We start from the raw sequence: 18,196 nt of genomic DNA on the forward strand, positions 1-18,196 counted from the left end.
CATAACATATGTAGAGTTTTCAATCCCAATTCTCAATGTAATCAAGAACCATATTGTGAAATGTTTCTTCTCTACTTGTACAAAGCCATTATCCCTTTTTCTATCATGAACGCTCATTTATTTAGGAGTCATAATGGGAGTTAGGGAGCACTGGTGGTCTAGTGGCAAGAAGCTGCACTGCAATCTTGAAGGCACGCATTTCAAATCCACCAGCTGCTCTGTGGGAGAAGGATGGGCAATCTCCTCCTGTGTGATTAACTGTTTCTGGAAATCACCCTGAGGGTCAGCTGTGGGTCGGTTCCAACTCGATGGTACAATACAACAACAATGGGATTTATTTCAAAACCCTTTTAAATACCCCTTAGATATGAATCTGATCTTATATCTCTAGACTTTGTAAGATCAAAGAAGAGTACATGTAAAAAACCATAAGATTCTTTATAATTGAACTGTGTAAAACTGTCAAGACCCAGTCATTGTTGACTCACAGAAATGGGAATTTTATGGTTGAGCCTGTTAATCGATGAAAGAACTTTATGTCAAATCTCGGAGTTCACTTTACAAAGTGTGAAATTCAATGTCATTCTTGGTCTGGTTCTGAGTTGGTAAAAGGAGAAAATCCTCAGATGCAGCTTAATTATTTTTCCAAATAAGTCAAACGTGTATTGTTTTGTAGTAGTACTTTGTATTTAAGTACAATTATAACAAGGAAAATATAAATTTTTATATTATTTATATATTATATGTTTTAATATATTATATATTACATATATTATTTTTTATATATATTAATATACATTTTTTTAAAATGGTGGTGCTGGAGATTAGTATTGAATGTACCATGGATTGCCAAGAAAACAAATGGATTCATCCTAGATAGGGTTAAACCAGGCTGCTCCTTGGAGGCAAGGATGCTGGGGCTTCGTCTGACATACTTTGGACATGTTGTAAGGAGAGACAGGTCCTTGGAGAGGGACATCATGCTTGGTAGGGTAGAGGGACAGCGCAGGAGGGGAAGACCCTCTATGAGGTGGATTGATTCAGTGACTGGGGTAATCGGGATGGGTGTGTTGGAGACAATGTGATTGGCAGAGGATTCGAGCAGGGTTTAGGGCTGTTATACATAGGGTCACTATGAGTCCCAAGCGACTCGATGGCACATAACAACAACAAACAACATATTATTCATATTGCATAAGTATGAAATCACATGTGAATTCCCGCCCTTCCTAAGAGAACAGCCTCCAGGCACTTTTATTCATTGTTATGTTCATAAACTCCTACTTCAGAACCTAGGGCATGATAGGAAATTAATCCAATGTTATTACATGAGCAAAAGAAATGCACATTCATGTTCTTGCTAAACACAACTTCACATGGAGAATGGAAGCAGTTCATCGAGTGTCCTTTCACAGGGGTCTCTGGTGAACAAATTTGGAAATAGCATACCAGAATTTAGATATATAGGGGAGAAATTAGAAAATGTAAAAGTTAGTGAAGGACCTGGAAGCATCCACTTCTCCATTCTAGCAAGGAGAAAACTAAGAACCAAAGGGATTAGCTACCTCGTGGAAGGTCACAAAGCTAGTTAGAAAAGAAAATGAAAACGAGGCTCTGTGAAGTCTACTCCAGTCACTTCTCCATATTTTATTAAGAGAGATGGAGCCTGTTTTGATTTCACATTGTGTGAGAATTAGTTACATATAAAATTGATCACATTAACTGCATTGAATTCAAGTCAGAGTGGTCCTCAAAACAGTATTTTCTGTTTCAATGCAGTATACATTATTGAACCTATCTTTCTCAGTCTCCCCCCAACCCCAGTGTCAGGAGGACATTATGCTGAGTGAAGTATTTCAGTCATAAAAGGACAAATACTGCACGGTACCACCATTGTGAAACTGGACTGACATGGGGGTTGGGGGAGACTGAGAAAGATGGGTTCAATAATGTATACTGCATTGAAACAGATGAGAGAGAAAACAAAAAAAAAGAAAATTTTTTCTGTTCTGATTGTGTAGCTACTAAATGTTTATTGTGTAATGTCTATAGCAAATGACTCAGTAACGTCTCTGTGAAATAAATTCCAGTATCTAGAACTTTTGTTTCAAGGGAAAAAAAAACAGTATTTTCCCGTGGAAGAACAGTGTTACGTTTACTACACACAGGAGGCCCCCAAAGCTCAGAGATCTCAGCTGAAACCTGAGCCTACAGGGGATGTGCAACCCCAGGACAGTTGCCCCCTGGAAGTTGAGGGCAAGGATAAGGCCTGAAGTGTGGATACTTACCCTGATGTTCAAGTGCAGTTCCCTTGCTCTGCTGGAGTAAGATTCTTTTCTCTAATCCAGGAGGCTCTTGTATTTTGCCAGCTATTCATGAGTAAAGTAACTTAGTAGCTTGTAAAGAGAGTGCAAATGAAATCCTAGATCTGAAAATAGGTTTGTTAACTTCTCAACAATGTAGAAAATCTGGGGTGAGGGGAAGTCAGCCTTTCCTTTTTGAAGACTCTAAGCTAGAGAGTTCACTGAATGTGGCCATAGTATATTTTAGTGTTCTTTCTATTGAGAAAGCATATATGAGAATATGATTAGTGTTTGATTACCATCTGTGAATAAGTACAAAAATACCATTTGATTACTTCCACAGGAATAATAATATATTATTTTTAGAAGAAAGAATTTCTCTTCTATGTGAATGGATTTCCACTTTGAATTTAAAGTATTGAAATACAAATGAACAAACAGTTCAGTTTAGCTTTATGTGATGGGGTATCATTTTCCATTTTGCCTATCTCAACCACAAATACATTTTCCTAAAATAGTCTGATTTTTATAGATTTTTAAATATTTTTATGATAATAACCTATCAAAATACATAGCTTTCCAAGGATTGTATTTCACTACTGTGAATAGTTACAATATTGTATCCTTTCTTTTTAAACTTTATTATTGTTGCTGAGAATATTGGCAGCCAAGCACATGGCAGTCTGGCAGTCTCCACAGATATTCTGGTGGAACTGGCTGCATTCTTTGCTTTGTAGAATCTCTCTCTCCCCTTTTCTGCACCTTTCCTCTTTTGTTAGCATACATTCACTGCCTTCAAAGGCTCAGTATTCTATTCCTTTCAGAAATTTTATTTTAACAACTCGCAGCTGCCTCTCCTGGTTTTCGAAGCCGTAATTCCATGAATGCAGATTGCTCCTTTCCGAATGGCTGATAGATGAAATTTTGGTCGAGTTGTGAGCTTTGTGTCAGCTGTGCATTTACCTTTGGACTATGTCACAAGAGCTAAATTTGGATCAATAATTCTGAAAAAACTCTCAGAAACATAACACTGCAAAAGAATGAGTAAATTTATACAGGCAGGTGCAGTAGAAAGAACCCTCAGCGAAAGTGTCACCATGAACTCAGGAAATGAAAAGAATTGCACAGGGGCTGCAAACAAGTGTCAGGTCGCCCAGATGAAGTTTTGTGAGCCTTATTTGGGGTAGTTACTTCAATTTAGGAAAAAGAAGAAAGCGAGCGAGACCTTCTTCTCTTTGTCATTTGCCCCATAGGTGTTCATCATATCCTGTGGTTGAACTGAAAGAAGGGATTCAGAAAGGGAGAGTTGGTTTATAGATAGAACCTGTGGTAATTTAGTGGGTTTATTTTTTCAAAGTTCACTTATATTACACTCTTTTGCAGTTTGAACAAAGGGTAAGTGTTACTTTTTTTTTTAAAGTATCCTATGATGTTCCAGATGTGGAATCGAGATTAACAATACCCTTCTTTTGAAAGCAAACTAATTTCTCGATAAATGTGGTTAGCTAGTATGCTGCATGGTGTTTTTCGAACCACCCCTTGTGAAACCTTACATGAAGGAAAATTTCCCTGATTAACTGTGGAACGGTGATTTATTCTCCTTCATCCCTACAGTCTAAATATAATCATTTCATTACTGGAAACAAATCACCGTAAGAGCAGTTACAGATAGGATTATATCCCCACGATCTGGAATGAAGCATTGACTACTGCTTTCAGATCTGCCTCGCTTTATCATGCCGCGGTGAACCTGAAGGATAATTTACTTCCCATCTGCCTTTATTTTTGATCCTGTTGATTTCATGCTTTCCTCATCTTCCCCTCCCTGAGTGTGAAGATAATCTCCTATTTTGAAACTCTTTTCTTTCTTTTTTAACCACTTTTAAAACTGGGCAACTAATTTTCAGTAAGACATGACACTAAACGATCATGATTTCATTAATATAATCCATGATCCTTCTCTGTCTGTCTCCCTCCCTGTCTCCCTACCCTCCTCAGCTACTTTAGTCATTTGAATTTTGTTGGTTCCATGAAAGAGTATGATTGCTTAATAATTAACAAATATTACTATGTTGGTGATTATCTTTACTGTTACTAGTCCAGAGCCTCTGTGGACTGAGTTCTTCGTGGCCAACCAGAGAGGCCTGTGCTGAAATAGCAGAGCCAGTCCTCGGTGTCTGCACGCGGTGCACGCAGGGCTAACGCTGCTGCTGGCGGATGGATCCCAGCTCACTGAGATGCTCTGCACAGTGTGTAGACCTTCCGTGGGGTTTCCAGGCCGGAGTCTATGCAGTCAGGCTGCCATGCCTTTCCACAGTGGGCGGGAGCTGCACATCACTTGGTTAGCAGCCAAGAACTTAACCATTGTGCCATTGGGCTCCTGGTGCAGTCAGAGCTCCTGTCTCACTGCCCCTGAGGAGGCTCCAACTCCAAGCGGAACATTCTGTGGTCTCTGAGACTGAAAATCCCAACAGGAGGAGATTGCCCATCTTTGCTGTGAGGCGACTGGTAAATTTAAACCATCCGCGATACCCAACTTTGGGGCAGCAGCACAACCTTATATAGATTATAATGCCTTAATTCTCCCTATTTTAAAGTTCTCAAAAGATAAGGTCTTTGGGCTTTGGTTCAGATTGATTAATGTAGGGATTATGGACATTGGCATTCAATATTTGTTCATTCCCATCTTTTTCTAATGTTTTCTGTTATCATCTTCTTCACATTGGGAAAGTCAGCTGTCAAGGCTATCTTCAAAGTACTGAGGACCAATGATGTCAGCTTACGGACTAAGGAGTACCTGATTCAGGCTATTATCTTTTCTGTCAGTTGTTGTGTGTGTAAGAGCTGGACCGTGTATAAAGATGACAAGAAGAAGCGATGCTTTTGCGATGTGGTGTTGAAGTTGTTGTGCACGGTCAAATTGTCACTGATTCGTAGCTGAGTCTCCAGTGGGTTTTCAGAGGCGGTAAATTGCACAGGAGGAGATGGCCCATTTTTCCTCTCTGAAGGATCTGGTGGATTTGAACCACGTACCTTTGTGATGGCAGCATAACTCCTTACCACTCAGCCACCAGAATTCACTTGTTGTAGAAGAGGACTGAAGTATTGCCAGAAGAGCGCATGAAAGTGTGTCTTGGAGAAAATGCAAGAAAAGTGCTCCTAAGAGGCAAGGCAGGTGACGCTTTGTCTCACCTACACTGAGCATCTTGGCAGGAGGAGTCCTTCCTTGAAAAGGCACATCATGCTTGGAAAGATGGGGGGGTGGTCAGTGAAAGAGAGGAAGACCCTCAGTGAGATGGAGTAAGATGTTGTTAAAGCAGTGGGCTAAGGTGTGTCAGGGATGATGCGGATGGCACAGGGCGGGGCAGGGTTCAGGTCTGTGCTTCACGGGGTTGTACTAGGAGTTGTTGCTGTGACTTGTACTCAGTGGCACCTGACCATTGTCATGGTTTTATATTACTGTTAACTTGACATCAGTACGCAGCAATAATCTAGAAAAGATTTTTTTTGCCTTTTGATAATATGCACATGAAAGAGCTCATATCCTTGTATCTCCCCCCCCCCCTTATTTTTATCTGCTTAAGGCCAAGTGTTGACTGTACTGTTTTGTTTTTTTTTAATTTAGGTTGTTTATTTTTCATTTCAATGAACATCTACAGAGATTTTGGGATTCCATTCATTCATTGTTGCACTCTTCTCCCCGCACAAACTGTTATAAAACATATTATTCCAGTTTAAAGCCAAAATGCGTGAGTAGGTAGTGTGAAGTCATGGAAAGAGGATTTCCGTTGCAGTTGGAACCTTGGCTTCACACTTTGGTTTCTTGGTGTCTCCTGAGTCACAGAAGGAGCACAGCAGAGGAGCACTGCCAATGGGCATGTGGAAAGAGGGCAGACACACTTGAATACTTGAGGAACCAGACGGGTTATTCCACAGGTGAGAGGAGAGTGTGAGAAGTCTGCAAAACAGGACTGAGGGGTTTTTTTTTTAAGTGAATAAATCATTGAGATCTCATTTTGTTTTTTGAACTTTTAATCCATAGACATGAGTATTTAATTATGATGAGCAAAGGTCTCATTGATATAAATGTTCATGGTTGGTTCAAGAAATAGTAACTCGCGCAGATGAGCATCTCTGAAGATAAATGGAACGTTTATCCTTAAGTAATGCATGGGCACTAATTATAAATAATAACAACAATAACCAGAGAGCTAGTTCATTAACTCTTTCAGCGTATTGGTTGTGATTATTTGCCATTGAGTCGAGTGCAACTTGTAGCATCCCTGTGAACAACAGACCTGGACCCTGTCCTATCCTGTGCCGTCTCATTATCTCTGACACGCTTGAGCCCCTTGCTCCAGCCACGTTTTCTTCTGTCGTTCTTATTCAGTGTTAATGTGGCCATTGGTTAGCTTTACTGTCCCCTTAGGCTTAAATTCAGCAAGCCTGAAGGCTGAGGGAAGCATATAAAAGCTGGACAGCGAATAAGGAAGACCTAGAAGAATTGATGACTTTGAATTGTGGTGCTGGAGACAAGTACCAAATAAGACCAAACAGATCTGTCTTCGAGGGAGTAAAGCCGGGGCTTGTTCTTTAGGGGTAAGGACGGTGAAATGTCTTTTCGTATACTTACGGCATGTTGTCAGAAGGGACCAGATCTTGGGAAAAGATAGACTGGGAAAGGTAGAGAGTCAGGGAACGAGAGGAAGACTCTCAGTGAGGTGGGTTGACACAGTGCCTGCAGCCGTGGGTTTGAGCACGTCGGAGATCATAATGACGGCATAGCACAGGGCAAGGCTCTCCTAAGTTATTCAGAGTCACTTTGAGTCCTAGTTTCTTAAACAGCATCTGACAGCAGGGGCAGAAGCCAAGGAGGTGAAGGAATTAGGAAAGACCCAGTGGGGATCTGAAAAGAGGGGGTAAATGTAGGCATAGATCAATGCTGATTAATTTTATAAGACACGGTGTATGGACTTGATCATATGAAACACAATGTGAATGAAGGAATGTGTGAAACACAGTATGTATGAATGGAGAGAGGGAAGTAGACCCAGGGAGTGCAGCACAGCCTCTGTGTCGGAGACTCCTGCAGGAATCAGATGCCAGGAGGTAAACGGAAAAGTCCAGACAGCAGCTCTGCAGCCAGCATAGGGGTGGTGCAGAACCACAGAATGTAACCTGAGCTACTTCCGCTGACATGTGGAGCTAGTGCCCAGTGCCTTCAGGCCAAGTCCCATTATTGGGGTAACATGGAATTTATGGACGTAGAAGAGCTCAATAATACTTACCTCAGCTGAGCAGATGCCACAGCGGTGGGACCAAGCATTACAGAGAGGCCTGCAGGCAAACATGCCTGTCAAGAAGCTAACCTGAAAGTTTTGTGTTGAATCCTGAACCAATTGTATCCTGAAATGTTTCCATCCTGAATTGTAAGCTCTATTCCCCTCGTCTATCAACACCCTTGCTTCCAGCAGTCATAAGACCAGGAGACGCATTGCACTGAGAAATTCTACAGTCAGGGACCTCTCCAAATTATCGAGGAGCAATGAAGTCACTTTGAGGACTGAAATGTACCTGATTCAGATCATGGTCTTTCTGATCACTTGCCATGTATCTGAGAGGTGGGCAGTGACTAAGAATGACAGAAGAAGAATCAATGCCTTCAAACTGTGGTGCTGGAGAAGAGTACAGCATATCCTGTGTCTGCCAAAGGAGCGCAGTCTTGGAGAAGGTGCAGTCATAGTGCTCCTTGGAGGCAAAAATAAAAATTTTGTCTCACATACTTTGGGCATGCTGTTAGGAAAGGATCTTCCTTGACAAGATCCATCATGCTTGGGTAGGTGGATGTACAGTGAAAGAGAGGAAAACCCTCCTCTAGGTAGTTTACACAGTGACTGCGGCAGTGACCTAGGTGTTGTCCGAGACTGTGAGGACAGCACAAGATAGAACAGGTTTACAACTGTTGTTGTTAAGGTTGCTATGAGTCTTCCTCGACTCCACGGCATCTAGCAACAACATTTCCCTAATGCGGGAAGAGTCCAGAGAGTGGTGCCCTTTGGGTTAGCAGCACAGCACTTTCTAGGCTAGACTCCTTATAGGGAGGAAAGATAGACCATCTCCTCTCATGTGATTTACAGCCGCCCAGAATCTGTGGGTAGCTCAACTGTGATTGGGTTCTGATTCCACAGCAGTGAGTATGTGTATTTCCCTTATAAACTTACCATCATGAATACTGTTTGTGGGTTGATGTTTTACCATTGCAATGCACTGTCCACCAGCAGAGAAATGTGAGAGCCGTAGAATGAAGGTCAATGCAATGATGGGAGTGTTAGTGGTTGTGGAGTGTCGGGGTCACTTGTCGTGGTCTTTGTGGTGTTGATGCTGCTATAAAGAATTACCACCTTTGTGAAGTTAGTGGAAATTGGATCCTACCACTTCCATCTCCAACACACTGTACTTACCTGTACGGAAGAGAAAAGATACATGTGTGTGAACGTGGGCTAAGAGAGTGTGTTAGAAGATCAGGGGAAATGGAAAAACCCATGTTGAACACAACTGATTTTCCTATTTTGTTAATATTTTCGAATTGGAGTGCTTTTATTTTGTATTAGTAATGAAAACACATTAAAATCAATAGGATAAAATACAAGTCATGCCAAAATATCTTTTCATTAGAAAGATGAGAACATTGCTTTGTATTTATTAAGCAATTTGCCAAGATAAGATCCTAGAATATTACTTGATCTTGAGCCCAGTTTTTGAAAATCCATTCTCTCCCTACTTTAAAGTGAAAGATTTGTTTCTAACTTTTGCATTATTTTATTATACTCTTATTTTTAATTACATCTGGAAGATTCTGATTACAAAGATTATTCATGTTTCATGCATAAATAGGGGGGAAATTCCAACACAGAGAACACCAAATAGATCACTTAGTATTCCCCCACCTAAATATAACTGATATGGATGCTGGAGAATAATGTGTCTGGGGGAAGCACAGCCAGATTGCTCCTTAGAGGTGGCGATGGTGGCACTTGGGCTCGCAGACTCTGGGCACGCTGTGGGGCAGCACCAAGCTAGTCCCTGAAGGAGTTCATCCTGCTTGATGAAGTAGAAGGTGATGCAGTAGGAGTAGGTCCTTAATGAGGTGGACTTGAACACTGGCTGCAACAGTGAGCTCACACATGGCCAGACTGTGAGGTTAGAACAGGATCAGGCATCAGGCAGTGCTTTTTGTGTTGTGCCTAGAATCACATTGAGTCAGAAAATTCAATGTCACAGGTCAAATCTGTTGTCAAGGATCTCACCACAGAGCTAAAGAGCAACAGTGTCAGTCTAAAGGCTAAGGTTCACGTGATCCAAGCCATGGCCTTTTCAGATATCTGTGATGAGTCTTCGAGCTGGACGGTGACTATGGATGACAGAAGAATTGATGCCTTTGAGTTGTGATGCTGGAGAAGAGCATTGGGCATACCATGGATTGCCAAGATTATAAACAGGTGTGTCCTAAAGAGAGTGAAACAGGTTGCTCCTTCAGGCAAGGATTTTGAAGCTCTGTCTCATATCCTTTGGGGATGTTGCCAGGAGGCACCCGTCCCCAGAGAAGGACATCATGTTTGGAAGGGTAGAGGGTAAGCACCGGAGAGAAAGGTCTTGGATGAGTGACTGTAGCAAAGGGGTCAGATGTGTCAGAGATGGTGAAGTTGGCTCAGGATCGGGCAGGATTCAGTGTCGCCGCTCACAGGGTCGCTAGGAGTTGTAATCGGCCCAGTGCTTCATGAGAACAGCAGCAGCAGCAGCAGTAAGAGTTTTTTTAATCTATTTTTGGTGTTTCAGTGAGAGAACTCTGGTACTATTATATGCAATGAGCTGTGTTGCTGACACAAAGGCAACCATCTCTGGTGGTTCCAGTTCATCGGTGACTCTGAGGGAAGAAGATGGGGCAGTATTCTGTTACATTGGGAAGTCAGTGGAAGGTCCTTATGAGTCAGAGCTGAGTCCTTGGCCGTCAGTGACTGACTGATATTTAGTGTGTTGTGTAAAATGAACTATACGTATGCACTTATTTCTAGATTTTACATGTAACCCTAAGCACATATATGCACTTTTTTATGAAATAATAGTAACAGAAGTTGTGTTTTATGGTTTTTATTGCAAAATAAATAAAAATGGTTCCTATGCTATTGAAGTCTTCTAAAATATACCTTGATTGTTGTTGTTGTTGTGTACCATAGAGTAGGAACTCATCCCTGACCCTCCAGTGGATTTTTAGAGGCAGTTAATAGCGCAGGAGGAGACTTCCCATCCTTCTGTGGAGCAAGCTGGTGGCCTCGAACCGCGTGCCTTCAAGTTGCAGCACAGCTTCTTGCCATTAAGCCAGCAGAGCTCCCTAAAATATGCCTAGGTATCTGTAAAGTATTTAATACTTCCAAAAGATGTGTTAGTACCTCGTTAAATAGGTACGTGGTTGACTAGGTAACTCATTATAAAACTAATTTCACTGAATACACCTGAACGTTTCCTTTAGCAAAATCACTAGCAGTCAAGTTTCACGGCCAGAACTCATTTTTAAGGCTTTTGACGGATCTTGCTGAAATGTTTTCTACAAAATGTTTATCCTGACGAGTTCCTAAGTAGGCTGTTTTCTTTCACTCTGGAAAGCACCAGAGTGTTTTACTTAACATACGTCGTATTATCATCAGTTATTTCCAATGGAAATGCAATGAAGTTCTCTTACCCCTCATATTCCACCAACAGTTAGTGTGAGTTTAAATGCCTGAGCGAGCACATAATACTCAGGACACACATATACTGTAAAAGCAAGTAGATTTCAAGTCTTTGAAAGTTTCAGCTTAGAAGTAGGTCACTTGGGAAGAACAACTGAGAGCCAGTGACGTGCTCGGTATAACCCAAATAACTCCTGGAGTCATTCTGTCCTCTGAGATTGAAAAAAAAAATTAGTTCAAACAGACCTTGATTTTTAGTCCCTCAACATGTCTGAATCCCAAGGAGCGTGTACACTCATGGTTGAGTTCAAGGTTATCCTCATACTCAGCTCTCTGGTTCCTCTGGACAGTGTACCCTGCTCACCTCCCATTGTTAGACCTGTCCTCACTCTCGCTGAGGCTGTGTTGACGTAGCCATGGTTGAGTTCAAAGTTACCCTCATACTCAGCTCTCTGGTCCCTCTGGACAGTCCACCCTGCTCACAGCCCACCTTTAGACCTGTTCTCTGTGCTCATTGAGGCTGTGTTGACATAGCGTGTCCCAGGTCCTCTGATCTACAGTGTTAATGACATTGGTGGACCCAGTGGAACTGTTACAGGTTGGTGAGGGCTGACTTCATATGCCAGTTCTAAACAGGAAATGACACTTAGAAATTATGAAGTTGTGAAACAAGTAGAAGTCATTATCAGTCATGGCCATTCCACAGTGCCACGCAGGCCACATCCCTGGGATTTCTCTTTGGCCTGGTCACCCTTAAGGCCAGTACCTCTTCAGATGCATCTCATCCTAAAATGCATCTTAGGTCTGCAGTCCTCCTGTCACAGTCCTGCTCTGTCATTTCTCCTTTATTTCTCCCCGCTATTCTGCATGCTAGCCCTGGTTACTTGTATAGAAGAGTTCTATGATTGCTTCCCCTCCCACACACCAGCATCTCAGTGCTGTCCATCCAGAACAAAGGAGACCTCACCTTGATAAGTTGCTGAACAAAAAGAATCCGCTGCCAGACAAATAGGAATTTTATGAGCAGGGCTTCAAATAATGCCTCTCAAAGCAGGTTATGCTGGCTTACACCGAGAGAAGTGAAACCGGATTCCTGCTCTCCAGCCTCCAAAGACAGAATCATTGCTATCCGTATTTGCTGTCAGTACCAAGGAAGACATTTAAAATATGGACCCAGAGAGAAAAGGGCCCAATCTGGTATGCCAGGGCCATTTTTTGCAGGCTCTGCGGCTCTTGCATTTCTGTTCAGGTGTACTTTGCTGCCCCATGTTCAGGCTTCTGTTCAGTACTGTCTGTTCCATCATTGATCTTTGTTCTTTGTGATGGCGGGTCTTCTGTGCTAAGACAATTTATGTTGAGTTGGTTCCACTTGAGTTGTTGGAGAGGAAGGGAGGGCCTTTGGCCAGGACAGATCGCCTAAGCTCCAGATAAATGCAAGCATCCCAATGGCCTTTAATATGGGGTAGAGAAAGCTCTCCTGGTTTGGGCTGTACCAGCTTGAGAAAGCTCACCAACCAGGAAAACTGCTGCAGCATCTGTTGAGCTGGGAGTGATCTGCACAAGGCTGAGATTCTGACCAATTCACATGTCCCATATCTGCAAGCCCACCCTATCCTGTCTTCCTGTTTACTTTCTTGTATTTAAGTGTGGTACAGTCCCCAGTAAAACTGAGCTGGATCAGCTCTCTGGACGGCTCCCAGAATGGTGTGTCTCCATTGTGCTTACCCCCATCAGGGTGTTGCTGTCCATTGCCGGCAACTGCACAGCGACAGAGCCTTGTCTTTCTCTCAGTTTTCATCTTCAATGAGTATATACTGTTTATAAAACTTTCTTTATTCCCAGAAACTCAACTCCAATTATCTTAAGGAAAAGAGATGAGGAGAGAAAGATTGATGATAGACAGAGTTTAATGTTACTGGAGCTTGGAAGCTTACTGGTATGTGTGACTTCAGAAAAATCAGACATTGCCACAGTGAGTCTGTTTTCTCAATCTGTCTTTCTTCTTGTCTTCGTCTGAGTTCTCTAGAGGACTAAAACCAGTGGAGCACGCATAATTATCTACAGAGAGAAGTTAAGGAAATGGCTCGTGAAATATCGAGAGCTGGAAAGTCCTACATCTGAGGCTCAGGTGGCAGGCTGAAGACTTGTATTAGTTGGTAAGGCTACGGTGCCTGGTGAAGCCCGTAATCAGCAAGCCAGGGAGCAGGTGCCAGTTCTTGGCTGGCTCTCAAGTTGCACATGGTGACAAATCCCAAATCTGCAGGTCAGCTGGTAAGCCAGAGACATACACCTCAGAGACTGGAGGCTGGGTGATGAGGAGAGCGCATGGCCAGGAAAACTCGAGCTTTGCCAGAGTAACCATTCAAGTACCGGAGTCAGGCCACACATCCCCAGAAAACCGTCCTTCTGATTGGCTGCCCTCGCTGATCACATAATGGGTGGTGACAATTTCATGCATACTCATTCCTGAGGACATTGGTTGGTTCCCCTTGGGTCATGGTGCCCTCCGAGATAGGCCACTTGACCTGAGCTACAAGAGGTGGGAGGGTGTGTTTTCTCTGGAGAGTGGAATGTTGTAGTAGAGGTGAGGGGTGCCCAGCTGTGAGCTCTAAGTAACTTTTCAAAACAGTTGTGAGCTGGTGTTTAAAACCATGGCCTTGAATTTCAAATTTCCCCCTAACCTATGGATTTTTATCATTGTTGTTGTTATGTGCTGTCAGGTCACAACCAACTCAGTGCTGGACCCTCCAGTGGGTTTTCAGAGGTCATAAATCTCATGGAAGAGATCGTCCACCTTCCTTCTGAGGAACAGCTGGTGTATTCGAACCAAGTTCTTTTGGGTTGGCAATGGAATTCCTTACCACTAGGTCACCAGAGGTCTTTAGGAAACAATTGGTACTGACAAGATGAGCTCTCTAAGCCCTTCCCCTTTCTCATGGGGACTCGATGGAAATTGTGTCAAGAAAGTGAGATTCTCAGCTGGGGGAGTGAGGGTAGGACCAGGACTCCCCAGCAGTTGAGGGTCTCCCTCTCACCTAGTGCTATTGCTGGGGCTGGTGATCCAAGGGACTCTCATTTTTTTGAGGCCATGTGAACCATCCAGTTGACCACCTGACTACTGCAGCCAAATTCATTGTCATACTAGCAAGTGAGCTTGACAAAGTTAAGATTTCTCAATCTTCCCAAGATTTCTATTCCTCAAGGATATGATTGAAACTACAGTTTATTAGAATTGCTTAAGGATTTTAAGGGGAAGCTACAGGGCAAAAACCCAGAGGCAGCCTCCCAGCTGATAGTCCAGAGTTTTGACCTCCAAGGTGAGACTGATGTATTTCCAGATTTGGAAAACACTGCAACACTTCATCTTTTTTGCTGTTTTCTCCCAGCTGTATAAATTGTGACTCTACAAAGTAGAAGGACTAGCTCCAGCTGCCAGGTACTTACTGAATTCTCTATAAAAAATGATACCATTAGAAATTGTTACAAAAGAATTGTGTATTTCAGCTAAAAAAAAAACCCTCAAACTCATTTCTGTTGAGTCAGAACCAACTCCTAGCTGACCCCGAATGAGCTTTTGGAGGCTGTAAATCCCATGGGAGGAGAGTGTCCTCTCCCACTGAGAAGCTGGTGGATTTGAACCACCGAGAGAGGGGCAGTCTGGGGTTTAGTGATAAGACTCCTACAGAGCACACAACAAGGACCTACTTGTATTACCACTAGATTTTGCATTTCTCTGAAATGAAATAAATGAGAAGTTGTGTCTTGCAGAGAAACTATCTTTTAGACATACAAGAAACCTGGCATGAAGGTTTCCTTCATATAACATGAAAATGAATTGAGAATTTGTAGGGAACAGATAGAAACTTACGACTTAACAGAACCCTGTATGAACTAAAATTGCAAATCCATTGGCGCTTTTGGAGAAAGAACAAATGATAAATGTAAGAATAATGATATTATAAGCTAAACAGCGAGGCAAAATAGGTCTCAGTCCACAGAACAGCCACCTTGCTGTTCCAAGATGTCCCTGTCATTTACAGCCAACTGATAAATCCTAGCTTAAGGATAACCCACTCCCACCTAGTCAATTCTAACCCCTCAGGACCCTCCCTAAGGTTTCCAAGGCTGTGCATGTTCTAGCAGGAGATTACTCATCTTTCTTCCAAGGAGAAGCTGGTGGATTCAAACTCATAACCCTTTTGTTTGAAGCACAACACATAATAATAGACTATGTCACTAGAGTGCCTTACATTGAATACAATCATGTTAGAATCATTATGAAATCTTTATTGATTATGACCAAATGGATAACTTAATCATCATTTGCAAGATTATCTTTTGGAAAAACTATTGCATCTGTCGTAATTTTGTGCAAACAGTTAAAACAGAGAATCCTACCTCCTTGGGTTATTGTTGTTTACCATAGAGTCAGAACCAACCCTTAGCTGAACTTCCAGCGGCTTTTCAGAGGCAGTTAATCACAGGGGAGGAGATTGCCCATCCTTCTCCTGCAGAGCAGCTGGTGGCCTCTAATCATGTGCCTCTGGGATTGCAGTGCAGCTTCTTGCCACAAGGCCACCAGAGCTCCCTACCCCTTGGGTATGAATTAGTTAATTCATCTTAACAAGGGTGAAGATATTCCATGTGAAAGATAATTAATCAAAGGTCCTTGAGACAAGTTAGAAACACAAAACTCAATGAACTTAACATTCAAAGAGGGTTATTTTGCTGATTCAAACAATTGGACGTGTAAAGGTTTGCTTCCATCGGGGTCAGCTGGATCTGGAGTTCAGATGGTCAAGACTTTGTTTTCCTGCCTTGCCTCCTCTTGCTTGATATTAGATTATTTCTCATGTGGCCTTTTATCAGCCAGAGAGTAGCTGGTAACTAATTTGTTGTTGTGTGCCTTCGACTCAGTACCGACCTGTAGCTGACTCTCTGCCAGGTTTTCAGAGGCAGTTAATCGCAGGGGAGGAGACGGACCATCCTTCTTCCACAGAGCAACTGGTGGCTTCAAACCATATGCCTTCTGGATTGCAGTGCAGTTTCTTACCACTAGGCCACCAGAGCTCACCTGTTGGTAACTTATAGAATTGCTATTATCAAAGTAGTAATATTGATAATAGTTTATTAAGCATCTCTTATGTACTATTTTGGAAGAAAAACAGCTATGATGTTAATTAGAAGCCAGGCTGTTCCATGGATGTTGTTTTAAGCCTTCTTGAACACTGTTGTTGTTGCAGGAGTGAGATGATGTCTCATTATATATAGCTTTGATTCGTGGTGTGGTCTATTGGGAATTGCTCTGCTAAGCCAAAGGCCTCGCCTCTCTCATGGTTCTAATCCACCAGCAGCTTGTCAGGAGAAAGTTGGGGAATCTCTTCCTCTGTTAGAGACAGGCCTCAAAACCTCCTGGAGGTTCCGCTGAGTCAGTTTCCACTCCATGACAATGATTTTTTAAAAAATAAACCAATGGGCTATTGAGCACTTTCCTGTTTGCTGGCCATCTGAATGTCTTTTTTTTTTTTAAGTATCTTTTCATATTCTCTGCCAATTTTGTAACTGGGTTGCTTGTCATTTTTCATGAGATGCTGGAGGTGTTTGGTTTTTGTTTTTTTTTTTTTCAATTTAGGAGATAGTCTCTTGTCAAATATGTCATTGCCAGATGTTTTCCCTTGTCTGAAGATCTTTTTTTTTTTTACTGTTTTGGGGAATATATTTTGTGCATGTGGGGATTTTTTTTTTTTTTAGAATGTTCCAATCATCTAGTCTATCCCATGGGTGTTTTGTTTTGTTTTGTTTTTTTGGTGCATTTTCAGTTATATTCGAGACTCTTATGTCATAGGGAGGTCTAATAGCCTAGTGGGTAAAGAGTTGCACTGCCAACCCAAACCGCGTGGTTTGGGTCCACCAGCAGGCCTGTGGGAGAAAGATGTGCATTCTCCTTCCATGGAATTTACATCTTCAATTATAAATAGTTTCAACTCCACAGCAATTACCTGACTATTTAGGCCATAAATTCTCAATTCACTGTTGTCAAGTTGATTCCATCTCAGCAGCCCTCCACAAAGTGTCCAGGACCGTCAGTCACAAAGAAGGAGAGTGTCCACTTCTCTCCCACTGAGCCGACGGCGGCTTTGAATCACCAGATAAGGTAGCCTTTGATTTGCAGTTCAACTGACTATGGGCCATGCCCACTGGTCTCCTGAGCCACAGATAACGGTTTCTCAATTTTCCATTTTTAAAATGTTTATCACTTTAGATTTTATGCTTAGGTCTTTGATCCATCTTGATTGCGTTTTGTATGTGCTGTGAGGTGCAGATCTTGTTTCCGTCAATTTTCTGAAAATAAATACCAAAATGTGTCTGCCACATTTTTTAGATTCTCTTTCCCCAATTTGATGCCTTTCATCTCGTTGTTAAAGATCAGTTCACAGGTAGATGGATTTACTTTTCGGTGTGAAGAGATTGGAACTCTCATATACTGATGGTGGGACAGTAAAATGGTATAACTATGTGGAAAGCAGTTAGCACTTCCTGAAAAAAAAGTTTAGAATATATTATTTGATCCACCAGTCTCACCACTAGGTATGTATCCTAAAGAAATAAGATGTGTAACACTAACCAGATATATACATAGCCATATTCACCATTATTCACGTTACCAGAGAAATGGAAACAACTCAAATATCTATTGACAGAGGAATGAACAAAGAAGCTATGGTACATTCACATAAAGGAGTAATATATAACATTAAAACACTGAATGACACCGATTAATATCCAGAAGACACAATGGTGAATAAAATATGTCAGTCATGTGAGGATAAATACTATGTAAGACCACTATTAGTAAAAAAAAAAAAAAACCCAACCCTAGAGTCTCAAATTTGGAGCAGTTGGATTCTGAAGGGTAGGGAGTTTTAATTTAAAGTTTGGTGTAAACTGGGAATTTTTAAAATTTTTGTAACAATCAAGTGTAATCTGACTGGCCATTTTAATTTAGGTAACAATCAGCTGTGGCCTGGAAGCCTCTTGTTTATGCATTCAGGATTTGGTGGGCAGGCCTTTGTTTTTAAAAGTTGATTGGTGTTAATTTGTTTGGGATGAACATTGTTTTGAGTGGTACAGCACTTGTCTTTCAGTTTGCTGTATTGAGATAAAAAA

The sequence above is a fragment of the Elephantulus edwardii genome, unplaced genomic scaffold (genome assembly GCF_000299155.1).
Source record: "Elephantulus edwardii isolate Elephantulus edwardi_28Jun2011 unplaced genomic scaffold, EleEdw1.0 scaffold00091, whole genome shotgun sequence".
Taxonomy (NCBI): domain Eukaryota; kingdom Metazoa; phylum Chordata; class Mammalia; order Macroscelidea; family Macroscelididae; genus Elephantulus; species Elephantulus edwardii.